The sequence below is a fragment of the Monodon monoceros genome, unplaced genomic scaffold (genome assembly GCF_005190385.1).
Source record: "Monodon monoceros isolate NGI ecotype Baffin Bay Population unplaced genomic scaffold, NGI_Narwhal_1 Super_Scaffold_7, whole genome shotgun sequence".
Lineage (NCBI taxonomy): Eukaryota > Metazoa > Chordata > Mammalia > Artiodactyla > Monodontidae > Monodon > Monodon monoceros.
The window spans coordinates 107286026-107303881 of NW_021703784.1; the positions used below are offsets into that span (position 1 = coordinate 107286026).

At 50.7% G+C, this 17856-nt stretch overlaps 1 long non-coding RNA gene across 1 annotated transcript; it reads right to left on the reverse strand.

Moving 5' to 3' along the window:
• Window positions 1-16967: 16967 nt before the first annotated feature.
• Window positions 16968-17838, reverse strand: LOC114886774. The gene is made up of 3 exons (XR_003791417.1): window positions 17681-17838; window positions 17380-17440; window positions 16968-17269 (listed from the first exon to the last, which is right to left on the reverse strand). It is a non-coding gene; the product is annotated as an uncharacterized LOC114886774 (long non-coding RNA).
• Between the last annotated feature and the right edge of the window lie 18 nt (window positions 17839-17856).

Here is a 17856-nt window from a genome sequence, read left to right on the forward strand (position 1 = left end):
GTGAGAGAGTGGCATGGACATATATACACTACCAAACGTAAAACAGATAGCTAGTGGGAAGCAGCCGCGTAGCACAGGGAAATCAGCTCGGTGCTTTGTGACCACCTAGAGGGGTGGGATAGGGAGGGTGGGAGGGAGGGAGACGCAAGAGGGAAGAGATATGGGAACATATGTATATGTATAACTGATTCACTTTGTTATAAAGCAGAAACTAGCACACCATTGTAAAGCAATTATACTCCAATAAAGATGTAAAAACAAAAAACAACAACAACAACAACAAAAACCATACATTTGGAAACATCTCGAAATAGTTCATGGGTCTAAGAAGAAATCATAATGGAAATTAGAAATACTTAGACGTGACAATACCAACAGGCACAGGAAGGCAGCTAAAGTGTATTTCAGGAGAAATGCAGAGTCTTTACGTGTTTTAATGGAGTCACAGGAGACACCGGAAATCCGTGAGCCGCTCATGGACTCGGGAGGCTGGACGCAGAGCAGGGCAGAGCCTCGGGATGGAGGGAAGAGGATGAAGGAGGACACAGGAGGGCCCGGGGCTGGTCCTTCCAAAGGCCTGGAGCCCACGAGCTTATCCACCGGCAAGCACTCAGCTTGGGGACCCACGGTGCGGGGACAGCCCCTGAGAGCACGGGAAGGAGGCCGCGCGTCTCCTCACCTGAGCTGCGGGGCCTGGAGGGCCGAGGCGAGAGCTGTGCCCGGGCGTCCGGGGACGCAGCCCATCTGGAGCTCCTCGCCGCCGCGGGGCGGCCTGTCCTCACAGTTGGTTTCCGCTGAGCTCATCACGAGCTGCGTGGACGTCTGCGTGTGGTGCCACCAGGCGGCTGGACACTGGGGTTCTGGAGAGAGTGCGGGGGGCTGGATTTCGGAGAGGCTTTGCAAGGAGGTTATTTTTAAACTACAAGAGAGGACCCCAAGGGCCAGGCGGCCGCGAGGGGCTGCGGCCGGGGTCAGGGCTGCTGAGGAGGGGTGTTGGTGAGGAGAGGGGTGGGGGGGACGAGGGTGCAAGCCGGGGAAGGTCCAGAGGTGCAGAGGCTCCCTTCCGCCTGCTCGGTCCCTCCCAGAGGTGCCAGCATGGGCAGGAGGCCCAAGCTCCCACGTGGCAATTTCCCCGCCCAGCTTCCTGAGTCTGCTCCCTGCCGGGGTCACAGCTACAGCCAGGACAGCAGGTCCCGAGGAGATGCCTGCTGCTTCTCAACCCCTAAAACCAAGTCTAAGAGAAGCGAAGATCTCCATGACCATCCATCACTTCAGAGTTTCTGGTACCTGGGAAGTCCAAAGTGCCAATTAAACCAAAGGAACTCTGTCCTAGACCCCAGAGCTCTGAGGTGAGTGCGTCGCCCTGCCAGGCACCGTGTGCCACCTATCGTGGCCCTGGCGAGAGCCCAGGAACCTGGTGCCTCAGGTGTGTGAGACCCAACGAGGACAGCCCAGGCCCCAGGCACTCTCGCCCCGCGTCCAGAGGCTCGGCTGCGGCTGGTCAGTACGAGTATCCCCCCAGGTCACACTCTAAAGGGACAGAGTCACAAAAGAAGACTCCCTCTGCCGCCACATCTCCCGTCTCCGTCCGTCTGTCTCTCTCCATCTGTCTCTGTCTCTCTCCGTCTGTCTTGAACTCCGCCAGCTGCTGGACCGAGCCCAGGTCACTCACTCTGGCGGTCAAGCCCTCATTACCTGGTCCCATGGTGCCACATCCAATTTCACTGTCCGTTCCCATCCGTGGAGCTAGCTGCATCGTTGTCACTGCCGGTAAGGACCCGCCTTGTGTCGTAAATGACGCTCGATGCCATGTCTGAGTCATGTGAGGTGGGCCTCAGCTCACCTCCCAGCCGATGCCCCGGGGGCCTGACTGGACACGTGAGCCTTTCCCCTGGGGCTGCAGTGGGACCAGGAGTTTGCTTTCTCTGCTCCCTTCAGGGCAGCCCTATGAGTTCTAGCTGCTTCCATGAGGCAAGGAAAAGCAGACCTATTGGGAAGGAAGAAATAAAGCTCCCTCTTTGCACAGGACATGGCTGACCATAGGAAATCTCAGGGTATCAACAAAAGCACGTGTAGAAGGACAGAGTGGGCTCAGCAAACCCACACACGCGTCAGCAGGCGCCTCCGTGCTCACAATGATCAATCGTCGCGTGGAAACCACATGAAGACACCACCCGGCTATAGTGACGCCCTGGAAAACAAGACACTTAGGACTGAACGTAACAAAATGTGGACAGAACTGCGTGCTGAAAACTACAGAATGCCGATAAAAGAAATCAAAAGCCCAAATAGAGAGACAGCATGTTCGTGGATTGGGCGACAACGTGGTAACCGTGCCAGCTCTCCCAACTTGTGTTCCGCCGAAGACCCTGCTGAGCGGATGAAAATATTTGCAAGCACATAACCCAACGGAGGGTTAGTTCCAGAACACAGAGAGAGCTCCGGGGACTCAACAGTAAAGCAGATATCCCAGTTAGGGTGCGGGCAAAAGACACAGCTGGACACCTCCCTGAAGATGGACACAGCTGGCAGAGAAGGTCGAGGAAAGACGCCCATGTCATCAGCTGTGAGGGAAGGCAGCTCAGAGCCACACGAGATGCCCTCCACAGCCATCAGACTGGCTAAGGTAAAACAGGGACCGCGGCCCGGGGACAGGAACCTGCAAGCCCCACCCCAGCCCCAGAGCAGCCTGGCGGCTTCTCACTGGTTGAACACGACCCAGCGTCCATCCCAGGGAAATGAGAGCACAACGTTTACAGCAGCCTGGCTCCCAACAGCCCTTGAGTGGGGACGAGGCGCACACGTGGTCCAGCCCCGCCACCGCCCTGTCGTCGGCAGCAGGGGGGCGACAGCCGCAACACAGCAGCGACTTGAACCAGGCCGCCTGCAAGGCCAGCCCTGGCATATGCGTTCAGCACCCCTGTCCCCTCCTTGCCCTGGAGGCTCCGCTTCGTGGACAGGATGCCCGCGGCGCTCCCCGGAGGCACGGGCTCCGGGAGCTCCCCTGTGGGGCTGCGTTCTCACAGGCCTGTCTGGGGACAGAGGAGCCCCGTCCTGCCTGCACATGACACGCTTTCCAGCGTCCGTCCCCTTCTCTTTATAACTTTTCTCTACAGATTTTAACTTCCCACTGGTTGACACAGAATTATGGAGACAAGTACTAATACAGTCTGAGGAATAAAAGACTTCATTCTAGACCACGTTCCCGACCGAGTTCTGGACCTCTTTAAACCACGTCTTGGCAAACAGCTGCCCAAGTGTCCTGTTTTGGAGGTAATCGCGGGCACACGGACTCCTGGTCCTTCAGTGCTGGCCACCGGCCAGACTCACTGGCCACATGGTCATGTCCTCAAACAGCGAAATAGGAGGAAAAAGACTGTCTCTCCTCCCAGGTTCCGTGTTTATAAAACCCAGCATTCACAGCAGATATCCAACACTGACGCCTGCAGTTCTGAGGCAGAAGTAAGTCAGGCTGAGCCAGGAGCTCAAGACAAGTTTTTCTATTTATAGCCTCCTGGAGAAGAGCAATGTCTCCAAACGTGAGCCGTTAGGGAAACAAGGGCTGGGAGGTCCTGAATGGCTGCAAAAGAGCGGCCCCCGAGCGGACCTCCGTCCTGAGGTCTGGGAGCAGAGCCTCGGGCCCTCCGTCCTGAGGTCCGGGAGCAGAGCAGCCCCCAGCAGCCTGCCCAGGATGGGACGTCCGCTTCCGGGCACGGGGAGGCCGCCGCATGCAGGACCGGCGGTCGGGGACACAAGGAGCTTTTCTCAAGTGCTCCACTGGCTCTGGTGGCCACTCTGCTCTCCAGGCGGCCTCCAGACCTCTCCTTGTGCTGCTGGTGGCTGTCCCCGCGCCCTGTCCACAGGGGGTCCTGTGCTGCCTCTCGTGGACCCTCAGCCACTTGGCGCCTTCCTGTGGGCTCCCCCTGCCACCCCGCGCCTGGGACACCATGACACCCTAAGTGTCCCTCATTCCGCTACATTTATTAACCACCTGCTATTATGTGTCCAGACCCACTGACTATGGAAACAGAGGGGGTTTTAGTCTAAAAGACCCTGTTCCTCTTAAAGGCCTCAGGGGATTTGGGCAGAACCAAGGCCCCTGTGGTTGGAGCAGGCCCCACCTGGCAGGCCCCGGAGGGCACCACGGCCTGAGGCCTGACCACCTAGGAGGAGTGGGCAGGCCCCCTGGGCTCCCGATGCCCCCCCATCCCCACCCCCACCTGCACCCGCAATGTCCTCGAGCCAGGGGCCGCCATGCCTCAGTGCTCCACTGAGACCCTGGGCGCCCCTGACCAGCACCTGCCCTGCCCAGTTCTTGTCTTCCCCATCAGTTCCCGTTACAAGTGCCCACCCATACATATGCATTTGCAGATACACCCAAGTGTGATCTTTCCTGTGGTTTTAAAACCACGGCCTTGGGACTTCCCTGGTGGTCCAGTGGTTAAGACTCTGAGCTCTCGCCGCTGAGGGCCTGGGTTTGATCCCTGGTCAGGGAACTAAGATCCCACAAGCCGCACGAGGCGCAGCCAAAAAAAACCCAAACAACAAAAAACCCCACGGCCTCTGCCTTTCCATTCTGTGGCAACACACTGTGACTTCTCCCACCTCTGTAGCAGGACCCCCTCCAAGAAAGCCCGTGAGGTGGTGTCTTATTTCTCCTGACCCACCTCCTGCATCTACGTAGGATTCCCCTCGAGCCCACTGCGCTTGGCCTGTGCACACACTGGTTGTCGCTGGTTCATCACTCGGCTCTTTACTACACACGGTTCTGCCCCCTCCTCACCTGGGCAGCTTCCCTGTTGCGTTCCCAGAGCGTAGAGCTTGGGGTCAGCCTCACGCGGTTCTGGGGCCATGCTAGTGGATGTCCAGTACACTCTCTGCAGGGCCAATCCTGTGGCCCCGCGTTCCTGCACCGCAGGCAAAGCTAAACCCTTCTCCCTGCATCTTCAGCATGGATGCTCCTTTCTGTGGGACGGCCCAATTCCCCGGAGAGGAAGTTCTAGCTCAAAGATCACATACCATTTCAATTTTGCCAGACGCTGTCAGACTGCTTTCCAAACAACTATCCCTCTTGACAGTGCTACTAACGTTAGGATACATATTTTTGCCTTTGATGGATTTTGCTTTTCATGTCAAATCTATCAACTCCTTACCTAACTCCATGCTAGTAAGATTTTCTCCTATGTTTTAATCTAAACATTTTATATTTTTAGATTTTATGTTTAGACCTATGACCCATTTAAAGTTAATCTTTGCATAAGTTATACGGTTTAGATCAAAATTCTTTTCTTTTTTCACATCAATATCCAGTTGCTCCCACACTATTTATTGAAAAGACGATTCTTTCTCTGCTGAACTGCCTTTGTACCCTTGTCAAAATCAGTTCGCCAAAGGAGTGAGGGCCTATTTCTGGGCTCTAATCTGCTCTGTCCATCTGTGTGTCTATCCTTCACCCATACCACACTGTCTTCATTACTGCAACTTCAGAGTGAGTTTTTAAGTTGGGTAATGTGATTCTCACACTTTATTCTTCTTTTTCAAAATTGTTTAAGCTATTCTCGTTTTTTCCATCTGTACATGTAAATTTTAGAATCAGCTTGTCTCTGTCTACAAAAAGTCTTGCTGGAATTGTGGTTGGAATTGTAATTAATCTGTAGATCAATTTAAGGAGAACCGATATCTTTACTATGTTGAGTCTTTCCGTTCATGAACATGGTATGCCTCTCCATTTATTTGTCTTAAAATTCTTCCTTCATATGTATAACTGAATCACTGTGCTGTACACCTGAAACTAACACAATATTGTAAATCAACTATACTTCAATTTTTAACATTAAAAAAAGTAATTCTAAAAAGCTAAAAAAAATTCTCCCTTCAGGATTTTGTAGTTTTCAACATACAGATCCAGTGCATGTTTTCTGGAGATTTATACCTAGTATTTGATTTTTGGCGCTACTGTAAATGTTATTTTAAAATTTTCTGGTTTCTAATTATGATCTTTCTGTTGCGATCCTGCATGCTAAGACCTTACCAAACTTGTGAATTAGTTCTACAAGTTTTTCTTACAGAGTCCTTGGAATTTTCTACACAGATAATCAGATCATCTGTGAATAAAGACAGTTTTATTTCTTCCCTTCCAATCTCTGTATTTTTATGTCCTTTTCACTGGGGTCGCTAAGACTTCCAGTATGATGTTGAATAAGGATGGTAAGAGTAGATTTCTTTGTTTTGTTCCTAATTTCAGGGGGAATATGTCCAGTTTTTGCCATTACATGTGATGTAAGCTGTAGGTTTTTGTAGATGACCCTTATTTGGCTGAGGACGTTCCCCTCTGTCCCATTTTACTGAGAGTTTTTATCATGAATGGGTGTTGGATTTTGTCAAATGCTTTCTTCACATCAATTGACATGGCGTGTGATCTTTTTCTTTAGACCATTAACATGATGAATTGTAATGACAGATTTCAACTAAAGAAGCAATTTTGCATTCCCAGGATAAATCCCAGTTAGTTGTGATGCATTATTCTTTTTATATATTACAGGATTTGATTTGATTATATTTTGTTGAAGATTTTTGCAGTTGGCTTATGAGGGCTATTGTCGGTAACTTTCTTTTTCTTTTTGGCATTCTTAGGTGTGGGGCTTGGGATAATGCTGCTCTCAAAATGCAAGTTCAGACATAGTCCCTCCTGTTCTGTTTTCCGGAAGAGACTGCATAGTATTATTGTTATTTCTTCTTTAAATATTTGGTAGAATTTGCCATTGAAACCATCTGGGCCTGGAGATTTCTTTTTCAGTAAGTGTAACTACAAATTCTTTTTTTTTTTATGGTCACAGGACTGTGATATTGTGATTTATAATAAATATATATTTTGGTCTTCATCCCAAACCCCTTAGAATTTCCTAAGGGCAACGGGAGCATCTTTCGTTACAATATTTGGTCTTCTGGCCTCAGTCCCTAAAAATCCCTCAGAGCCACGAAGTGAAATGGGTGTCTTGTTATTCATAACAAGTCTCTTTCCACCACTACTGGGTTTATGGTAAGAGGTGACTATTGGAAATCCCCTAAGGATGGGGATATTGTTGCCAGGGGAACCGACCATAATTAGAGGGTTGGAGCCTTCATGAAAACCCAAAAGGACGGTGTTCAGACAGCTGCCAGGTTGGTGAACCAGAAAGCTTCCATGTGCCAGGCCCTAAACTCCGCAGGGACAGAAGCTCCTGTATTGGGAACCCTTCCAAACCTCGCCTTATATACATCTCTCTCCATCTGGCTGTTCATTCATATCCTTTAATATCCCTTATAATAAACCCGCGATCTAGTAAGTGAACTGGATTCCTGAATTCTGTGAGCTGCTCTAGCAAGTGAATCCAACCTGAGGAGGGGGTCGTGGGAACCTCCGATCTGTAGTCAGTTCGTCAGAAGCACAGGTGAACCTGGATTGGCGGCTGAAGTGGTGTCAGTCTTGTGGGACTGAGCCCTTAACCTGTGGAAGCTGGTGCTATCTCCAGGCTGACAGAGTCAGAATTCAGTTAAACTTGTGGGACACCTGGTCTGTGAGAACCAAGTCTTTGGTGGTGTGAAAAACACACACACCCTAAGGACTACCCCAGCTATCCAGTTTATCTTGAGTGAGTTTTGTCAGTTTGTAGTTTTGGAAGAATTGGTGCATTTCATCTAAGTTGTCAAATTTGTGTGTGTGTAAGTTGTCTGTGGTGTTTCCTTCTTATCCTTTTCATGTCTTTTAGGCTTGTAGTGATACCCTCTCTTTCCTGATATTGGTAAAATATGTCCTTTCTTTTATTCTTGTCTGTATTGCTAGAGATTTATCAATATTTTGGTATTTTCAAAGAACCAGCTTTTGGTTTTACTGATTTTTCTCTGCTATTGTCAATTTTGTTGATATATATGCTTATTTTATTATTTCTTTCCTTCTGCTTGCTTTGGGTTTATTTTTATTTTTTGGTCGCCATTGTAGTTTCTTAAGGTGGATGCTTAGTTAATTCATTTGAGACCAATCTTCTTTTGTTATGTAGGCTTTTAGTGCTATAAATTTCCCTGTAAACACTGCCTTATCTGCAGCCCATAAATTTTTACATTTTATTTAGTTCAAAATACATTCTAATTTCCCCTGAGACTTCCTCTTTGACCTATGAACTATTTAGAAGTGAACAGGTTAATTTCTAAGTGTTTGGAGAATTTCATGGTATCTTTCTGTTAGCAATTTCTAGCTTAATACAATTATGTCATACTACATGTATGTTTTCAATTCTTTTTTTTTTTTTTTTTTGCGGTACGCGGGCCTCTCACTGTTGCGGCCTCTCCCGCTGCGGAGCACAGGCTCTGGACGCGCAGGCTCAGCGGCCATGGCTCACGGGCCCAGCCGCTCCGCGGCATGTGGGATCTTCCCGGACCGGGGCACGAACCCTTGTCCCCTGCATCGGCAGGTGGACTCTCAACCACGATTTAACACTTTTTTATATCATTGGTATTTATAACGTGTTATTGGTTATGCCCATGCATTTTTGAATCATTGTAAATTTGGGAAGTGCTCTGTCAAGTTTCTTCCATGTACGAGGAGCTCCCACTTTCCTGTGAAGTGACGAGTCTTTGAAGATCTTCAAGGATCTGTGGACAAGGCGCTCTGAGCCATCAAGGCCGTCAAGGCCCTCGTGGTGCCATGGCCTCACTCCTCCTCGTGATCAGATCTGGGAGGAAACCACAACTCTTCTCTTCATTCTCCCGTCTCCATTAATTGAATCACCTGACAATTCAAGAGCCTGTCCGTGACTTCTACTTGACATGGTCTCTTCCTCTTAATGAACAGTGTGATCTCAACATTCTTCTGTTGTATTTAGTGCTTCAATGTCTGAATAATTTCTGTTGATTTCAATGCTCATCTCCAGCACTTTTGTTTCATATTTCAGTATTTAAAATTTCTCCCAGTTCTTTAACAAGTAAATTTAAGGTGGGGGACTTCCCTGGCTGGTCCAGTGGTTAAGACTCCGTGCTTCCAGTGCAGGGGGTGCGGGTTCGATCCTGGGTCGGGGAACTAATATCCCACATGCCACACGGCACAGCCAAAACATAAATAAATAAATAAATAAATTTAAGGTGGCAAAAGTCGATGTCCTTCATATTTGTGCAAATCAGGAAGATATAATTTTTTACTTATATTGAAATATTGCAAAACATCTGTCCAAATGCAGTTAAGATGGCATATTCCTAACTCAGCTCTTCCACAGCCAGATGCCAGGTGATGCCCGCAGCTGCCTGTGCTCCATGCCACAGGGGGCGCATAATAGGGAGATACTGGAGTGGGAAGAGGCTGATGGAGTTAAAATGCTTTGTTTTGACAAATCTTACAACACATGTTGAAGAAACCCACTGCTAGGGTCCCTCCTGACGCCTGGAGGGGCTCAGGTGAGTGAGGGGTGCCAGGCTCCACACTAAATTGGCACCCTCCCCCAGCCCCCGGCCCCTCGGCAGCTGACCCTGACCCCCTAAGGAGCTTTCCTTTACCTGGTTGACCATGAAGGTGGGAATCTGTCCAGGGTCGGCCCTGGGCCTCCTCCCCACGGCTTTAAACACCCACCAGGTTGCCATGGCCTCCCTCCACCCAGGCATCTCAAAGCTGTCAATAAATCCCCGGGTGTCTCATGGGCACCCCCAAATCCACATCACCAAAATAACTCCTCCCACTGCAAGGTGGTCTTTCCTCAGCCCACCCCCGCATAAGCTGCCCTACTGTGTGCTCAGCTACTGAGGCTGACGCCGGAGTGACCCCTCCTCTCACGCCAACAGCCAGCCTGTCACCACGCTCGTCAACTGTGCCTTCAGAGCACCGTGACTCCTGCCCTTCTCTTCCCACTGGACACCCTGGCCTGACCACCTCCACAATTACCCCTGAGGGGTCTCCTGCTCTCGGGATAGAACCTAAGCCCTGCTCTAGGGGCCATGAGGCCATCCACACAACTTGCCGGAACTAAGGGGGCTCCCAGGTGCTGGGGGCTCTGAGGGGAGGGGGGACTGCGGGGGCTGGGGGGGGCTCCGGGGGAACAGGTGTGCGCCTCGAAGTCCGCGTTGGGGGGATGCAGGAGAGGGAGTCTTGCTCCACTCGGCTACTCCTCCTTTCTGCCTCGGGCCGTGGGCCTGTGGTGGAGCTTCCATGGCCATCCTACAGCTGCCCCAGCCCTGAGCTACTACGGCAGCATAGATGGTGTCCACCCCTGACCCAGATGAGGATGCTAAACGTCCCTCTGGGTAAGCCTCTGTGCAGTGGGCATTCTGTGATGTCAGCCGCAGTTCAGGATCTGGCCGGTGTGAAGGCAGAACATGAGCCTCAGAGAGCACTGCCCCCCATTCTGCCAACGCTGCCGCACCACTAATTCCCTTGTGCTCAGACGGCCAGTCAATTTAGCCAATTCCTCCTCTTCCCCCAGATGGGCTCCCTTGCCCCGCCCCCCATAATGTGAGGTCATCCTGGACACTTCCTGCGCCTCCACCTCCGGCCCCTCCCACAGCGCCCCTTCCAGGGAGCCCCAGCCACCCCACACCTGGCTCCGCCTCCCTCCCCTCCTCCTTCCCACCCAATGCCAATTTGGGGGGCTGCCCTGATCCCCCACGTGGCCCCCTAACTGACCCTCATCACGGCCATGCTGTACCTGGAGCCCAGAGTGGTCCCTGTGCCACTGAATAAGTGGGCAAGTGGTATCTCAGAGCATATCTCATTTCAGTTAAAAAAGTAAGTCAATGTAATATTTCTCACACATTGGTGTCATTAACAGCTCCAGTAAATCCTTGTGTCTCTTTTCTAGTCTTCTCCCCAGGAGGGCAGGGTATCTCAGCCTGCATACCTGGTGTCTATTCTGAGTTGCTAACTCTAAATCAGGAACTCCTACATGCAAAGATAATGTGGTCATATCTATTCTCAGGAATATTTCTGTGCTTCCCAAGGGCTTGGAGTATAAACCCAAGTACAGGTTGCATTTCATACTCTTGAAAAGAGGGAGGTGGCCCCATTTCCTGGGATGGTGGAATAGAGGGTTCAGGTCAACCCTCTGCTGAGAAGTAAAGAGCTGGGAACAGTATCAAGACAAAACCCATACACCTCTTAGAACTCCTACCAAGACAGTGAGGAATTGTGGGGCTAAGACCCAGAAGAGGGCTCAGTCTGAGAGACGAGTCACCAGGTGTGTCTGTTGATTTGGAGACAGCAGCTGTGAGGCTGAGAAGCTGATCAAAACTTGCTACAGAACCCAGGGGCTGTGGTAAGAAGGGTGGCCAGTGAACCCTTCAGGTTCGGGTTGGACCCTGGAAGAGCTATACACTAGAGCCAGAGTGAGCAGGAAAGAGATACGCCCCCATAAGAAGCAAAGCTCAGCTTCAAGCGATCCCAACCCGTCAGGATGAAGGTGACCTGACGATTGCCTGTGCTCCTAGCCTGGCAGTCTGCTCCAACAGAAGATAATATCATCAGTGTGTCATCCAATCATCAAGTTCTTTATGATTTCTTAAATATAAAATGTGCAACACTCAATCAAAAGTAACCAGGCATTATCAGGAAATAAGATGTGATGAAGAAGAACAGGCAATAGAAACAGACCCAACAGAGGTGCAGATAATGGAGCTATTAGACAAGGACTTTAAAAGAAATACACTTGGACTTCCCTGGTGGTGCAGTGGTTAAGAATCCTCCTGACAATGCAGGGGACAAGGGTTTGAGCCCTGGTCCGGGAAGATTCCACGTGCCGCAGAGCAACTAAGCCCATGCACCAAAACTACTGAGCCTGCGAGCCACAACTACTGAGGCTGCATGCCACAACTACTGAAGCTTGTGTGCCTAGAGCCTGTGCTCCGCAATGAGAAGCTACCTCAATGAAGAGTAGCCTTCACTCGCCGCAACTAGAGAAAAGCCTGCACACAGCAACAAAGACCCAACGCAGCCAAAAATAAATAAATAAATTTATTATTAAAAAAAAAAATACATTTAATGTACTCAAGGAGCAAAAGGCAAGATTAACAGATGTGGGGAGGGGGAGACCTGGAAACAAAAACAAACAAATGAACATTCTAAAAGAAATAAATAGAATAACTAAATTTAAGGACTCAATGGATAGTTTTGACAGCAGATCTAAAGATAAAGAGAGAATCGGTGAACCAGAAGGCAGGTCAAAAGAAATTATGAAAAAAAAAAAAAAAAAGAAATTATGTAGACCGAAACAGAGTCAAAGGATATAAAATCTAATAAAAAGCATAAGAGACATGTGGGTACAGTGGAAAGATCAAGCATATTTATTATTTATTTATTTATTTAAATAAATAAATTGGGTTGGGTCCTCGTTGCTGCGCGCGGGCTTTCTGTAGTTGTGGCGAGCGGAGGGCTACTCTTCATTGCAGTGTGTGGGCTTCTCATCGTGGTGGCTTCTCTTGTTGTGGAACATGGGCTCTAGGCGCATGGGCTTCAGTAGTTGTGACATATGGGCTCAGCAGTTGTGGCGCGCAGGCTCAGTAGTTGTGGCACACAGGCTTAGTTGCTCTGTGGCATGTGGGATCTTCCTGGACCAGGGCTTGAACCCGTGTCCCCTGCATTGGCAGGCGGATTCTTAACCACTGAGCCACCAGGGAAGCCCTCAAGCATATTTTTAATTGATTCTAGATGAAGAGCAGAGAGCGAGGCATCCAAAATATCTGAAGAAATAAGAGCTGAGACTTTCCTGAAACTGATGAAAGATATCAAGCTACAGATTCTAGAAGCACAGTGAGCAACAAAAAGGATAAATACAGGGAAAAACACATCCAGGCACAGTATAGTAAACCTGCTGACTGAGAATAAAGAGGAAAGCTTTAAAGTACCCAGGAAGACATGTCATCTTCAAAGAAGTGACAATAAGAGTGACAGAAAGTATGGAAACCAGAAGACAATGGAATAACATCCTCAGAATGCTAACAGAAATAAATGCCAACCTATACATCTATACCCAGTGAAAATGTCCCTGAAAAATAAAGAATGCACAGAAAAGTTTTCAGAGAAACAAAACCTGGCAGAATCCAGTTTCCTGGTTTCACCAGGAAACCCATACCCAATGAAATACTAGAAGGTGTTCTCCATGGAGGGAAAAAAAAAAAGTGACCCCAGAAAGAAGTTTGAAAATGCTAGGATTGAAGAGGGACCGAGTTTGATCCCTGGTTGGAGCACTAAGATCCCACAGCCATGCAGGAAAGAGAGAAAGGAAGGAAGGAAGGAAGAAAGGAAGGAAGGAAGGAAGGAAGGAAGGAAGGAAGGAAGGAAGAAAAGGACTCAACCAGGTGAATCAGGTAAGTTCAAAAATAACAAGAATGACATAACTTCCAGTGAATCCCAAAGGGCCCCCCACTGTGCCTAGCACATGTATGGTGGTAACCTGCACCCTCAACTTTGTGGGGTGTCTCACAATTGACAAATACGGGTGAGAAAATGAGGGGAAAGGCACTTCCAGACCTTCCTTCCCCTCCTCAGGTGTTTCACTCAGCTTTCAATTTTGTGTCCTTTGGCTGGGCACCACTTGTTTCATTCAGTCTGTGGACACCTGGCCACACCCCTCACCAGCTCCAGTCCCCGCAGGTAACCCTCTCTGGCCTGGTGCAGATAATGGAGCTATTAGACAAGGACTTTAAAAGAAATACACTTGGACTTCCCTGGTGGCGCAGTCCTTCCCCTCCCGAGTTTCCTTCCATCGGGGATTTCTGTCTGTTCTACTCACTGTTGAATCCTCAGCACCTACAACACAGCCAGGCGCACAGGAGTTACTAAATATTTACGAAGAAATGCATTTAGGTGAGGCACGAATTGTTAACATTCATTGACAATATTAAATGAATGAAACATCACCTATAGATTACAAACGTTGCCTTAATTAACAGAGTTGCCACTTTCTTCCGAAACCAACGGTCTGTGTCTGTGTCTGACTCTCCAGCTCTAGTTGTCGGTGCTCGCAGTATCCCAACACTCAGACTTTGCTCCAAGTCAGAGAACCAACCCGCTGCCCGCCACGTTAATGTCACGGCCCGGGCCCTGCTAGGCCTCATCCTCACCGGGTCCGACTTTCGAGGCCCACCTACGGCACGCGCGGGTCCGCCCATCAGTTCCAGCTGGAGGCGGTGAGGGCACCTCGGGGACCACCGCTGGCCCCGCCCCACCCGCAGGCCCCGCCAGCAGGCCCGCCCCTGTCTGCCCGCCCACAGGCCCCGCCCCTAGAGGCCCCGCCCACCGCCTGTTGCCGCGCCGCAGCGAGGCCCCGCCCCACCGCTGGTCCTGACACCGCCCCCCCGGTCGGAAGTAGGCCGTCTCCCTCCCGGTCAACAGGCCAGGGACAGTTCGTTGTCGTGTCTAGGTCAGTCACTCCCTAGGTCCGTCATCGAATGGGCCAAACAGACGGCCGACAAGTCCGGGGTCAGTCCTTACCGGCGCCGGTCTTGGTCGGGCCGCGCGTGGACGCACGCCGGGCGCCACTGAGGCCACGCAACCCGGGGAGACGCGCGCTCGCCAGCGGGGGTCGAGAGGTCCGCTGGGCGGGGGACAGCCCCACTCCTTGGGCCTGTGGGGCGGGGCCTGTCGGGGGCGGGTCCGGTGAGGCGGGTCCGCGCGGGCCGAGGCCGCGGCACCGCCCAGGGAACGTCGGCGCGCTCCGATGACGTCAGGGCGTCCGAGTTCGCCTCCGCGTGTGCGCGCCGCTGCCGGCCGTCCTCCCGGGGCGCTCTGGGACCTCCGGCGCGGGGCCCTGTTTCTGCGCCTCCGTGGTCTGCGTCCTGGTGGTCCGCTCTTTGGCGCCGAGCAATCTACACCAGCAAGGGCTGGCTCAGCCAGACTTTCCTTCTCAAATTGAGTAACCCCCGACCTTATTTCCCAAAAGAACCGATCCCCAGGAAGGACAGACAGCCCTGGCAGAGAGCACTCGACCGGGTGGCGCCCATAGGGTGCTGGGCCTTGGGATGGCCATGTGTCCGCCCTGCAGTTGTGTCCCGTTAGGTCACCCGAGTGACCCGGGGGAGCTGGGTGGGCAGCTCCTGTGGGAAAGAGGACATAAGTGGGACAGCACCTCGAGGGCCGCGAGTTCGGGTTGTCACAAGGTCTGGCTGAGACAGTCTAAATGTCAGCTTGTGGAGATTGGTTGAGTAGATTGAATACACTCGAACAGTGACACACAGTGTGCCCACTAAAAGTTAGCTTCCATACATATCTATTCACGTACGTGTATATTCGTGTATACATTGTATACATATCTATTCTTAGGTGAGAAATATAGCAGCTCCCTAATGCATTAGTTTCTTACTGCTACTGTAGTGAGTTGCTACAGACTAGATATTTTACAATTCTGGAGGTCAGAAGTCAGAAATGGGCCTTAGGGGGTTAAAAATCAACATATCCACAGAATGGTTCCTTCCAGAGGCTCCAGGGGAGAATCTAATTCTTGGTCTTTTCTAGCTTCTAGAGGCTGATTGTCTCCATCTTCAAAGCGCAGCCACTCCAACCTCTGCTTCCATTGTCACTTCCTCTCTGATTTTGACCCTTTTGCCTCTCTTTTAAGGACCCTCAGGATTACATTGGGCCTATCCAAGTAAACAAGGACAGTACCCCCATCTCAAGATTCTTAACTTTGTCATATCTGCAGAGACCCCTTTGCCATCTATGGTAACTATTGACAGGTTTGGGGATTAGGACGTGGTCATCTTTGGGGGCCATTATTCTGCCTACTATTGCTTATATTTCATTTTTATTTTTAAAACTGTGTATTGTGTGTACAGGAGGAGCAGGGGCAGACACACAGATGTCAGATCATTTGTCTCTGGAAGATGGGCATTCTTGGGCCTTTTTTTTTTTTTTATCTCTTCTGGTTTTTCTACAAAAAGCACATACTGCTCCTGTGATAAAAATCATGTTAAAGTTGGTTGGCATGCCAGTGCACCCAGAGGCCTCTTTCTGCCCCCTCCCCTCTCCCTGCTGCATCCTCACCCACCCCAGCCTGCAGGAGTTTCTGCCAGAAACCCAGCACCACGCTCATCCTCCTGCATCAGGGTGGGGGAGAGCTGCGCACTGTCTTCACTCCACAACTTGTCAACTTGCACTTGCTCTGCGGGAGCTCGTGGTGTCGGGCGGGGGTGGGTGTCTGTGCCTTGGGGCCCCAAACCTGCGAAGCCACTGGTCTCTCCAGGACCCCTGGCCCCACGTTGGTGGCCCTGACCCCTTACAAACTACACAAGCAAGGACTGGCCCCGCCGGATATTCTCCCCAAGTTGAGTAACCCTTCCTTTATTCCCACAACGAACCAGCCCCCAGGCAACTGGTCTGCTCCCTGAGGTTCCTTTGTTAAATTTAGAGATCTTGGTTGGTTTCAATAACTGACCATCTGGGCCACATGTGCTTTTCTTCTGCTGTAAATTCCAGCTCTTATGTTTTAAGTTTACCAATAGTGAGCCTGCGAAACCCTAGGCCGCCAACCTTGACTCCAGTTAAAGCAGAACCCTAGCCGCCTGCCCCCAACCCCCCGCCCCCTCCCCACCTCGCTCTGTGGCCCCAGGTATGCCATGTGCATTCCAACACATGTGAGTAATAAACCTTTTTTTTTTTTCCCCCAAAGCTTCCTAATGGTCTTTGTTGAAGGCTGCCTCACAAGGGCAAGTCCAGCCACGACACTGGTTATGGCTAGGCCAAGAGTGGCGCAAAACAGGTGTGTTATGAAGCCTTAAACCATCTTCCTACTGGTAGACATTTAGATTGTTTCCAGGTTTAGACAGTTGCAAAATGCTGCAAAAAGACATTGTGAACATGTCTCCTAAGCTCATGCATGAATATTCCTCTTGATCGATACACAGAAATGCAGGGGTGTGTAGTGTTTTACATAAGCCAAATGCCACGCTTGTTACCCGAAGAACGTTTCGCCTTGTGGTGAGTGTTGAGCCAAAAGACACAGCCAAGCCAAAGATCCGGAAAGGAAGGATTTATTTCTTGCTGCAAATAAGGGGAACACTGGGGATCTTCTCCAAAGCAGTTTCTCCCCGCAGAGTCCAGGGTTCATTTGATTGAAGTCAGGAGGGTCAGAAAAGGTCATCTTCACCCCTTAGATTCCGGTAGGTCTGGTGGTTGCGGCTTCAGGCTAATCCTCACCATTGAAACAGAACCGGAAGTCTTTACAACTGGAACATTATTTTTGCTGTTGTTACTTCTCTTGTCTGATTACAGTCGTTTGTTTCTGCGTTCTTTTGTTCCCTTAAGGTCATCAATTACTGAGACCTGTTCAAGGGCAAAGCATTGTGGCCCAGCTTAGATCACAAAACGGCTTAGGCCAAAAAATGGCTTCTGTTAAGAAAGCCATGCCTGGTTCTCTCTCCCAGGAAACCTACCGTATCTGCTTCCACACTGACGCATTTCATCACAGCCAAGACAGATAGTTTCTATCTTTTCCTGTGTGGCAGCAAAAAGAAGTGTCTCAGATATTCGATTTCTGTGCTTTGGGAAACTCCCACGTCCTGCCTGCTGGTGGGAGGGCGCAGAGAAAGCCCCGACGGCCTCTGTCTCCTTGGGGGTGGTCGGGGCTCCCCGCGCCTGCGCCCGCATCTCCGCCTGACGCCCCCTCCCCGCAAGGTGGCCTGCCCCCGTTCTGGGCGACAAAGTGGAAAATCAAACTGGGACGTCAACTTTTACCCCGGAGTTCAGCGGAAAGCGGCGAAGGCTTAGCTGTGGGCGCAGGCTCGGCGCGCGTCTCAGAAAAAGACCCGGGGCCAAGCCGGGGAGGGATGAAGGGATGTCGGGCGGGCCCTTCCCGGGGTCTAGTGTCCTCCAGCCGGGGTTCGGTGGGCGAGGGCGACCTGGCGCGGGGC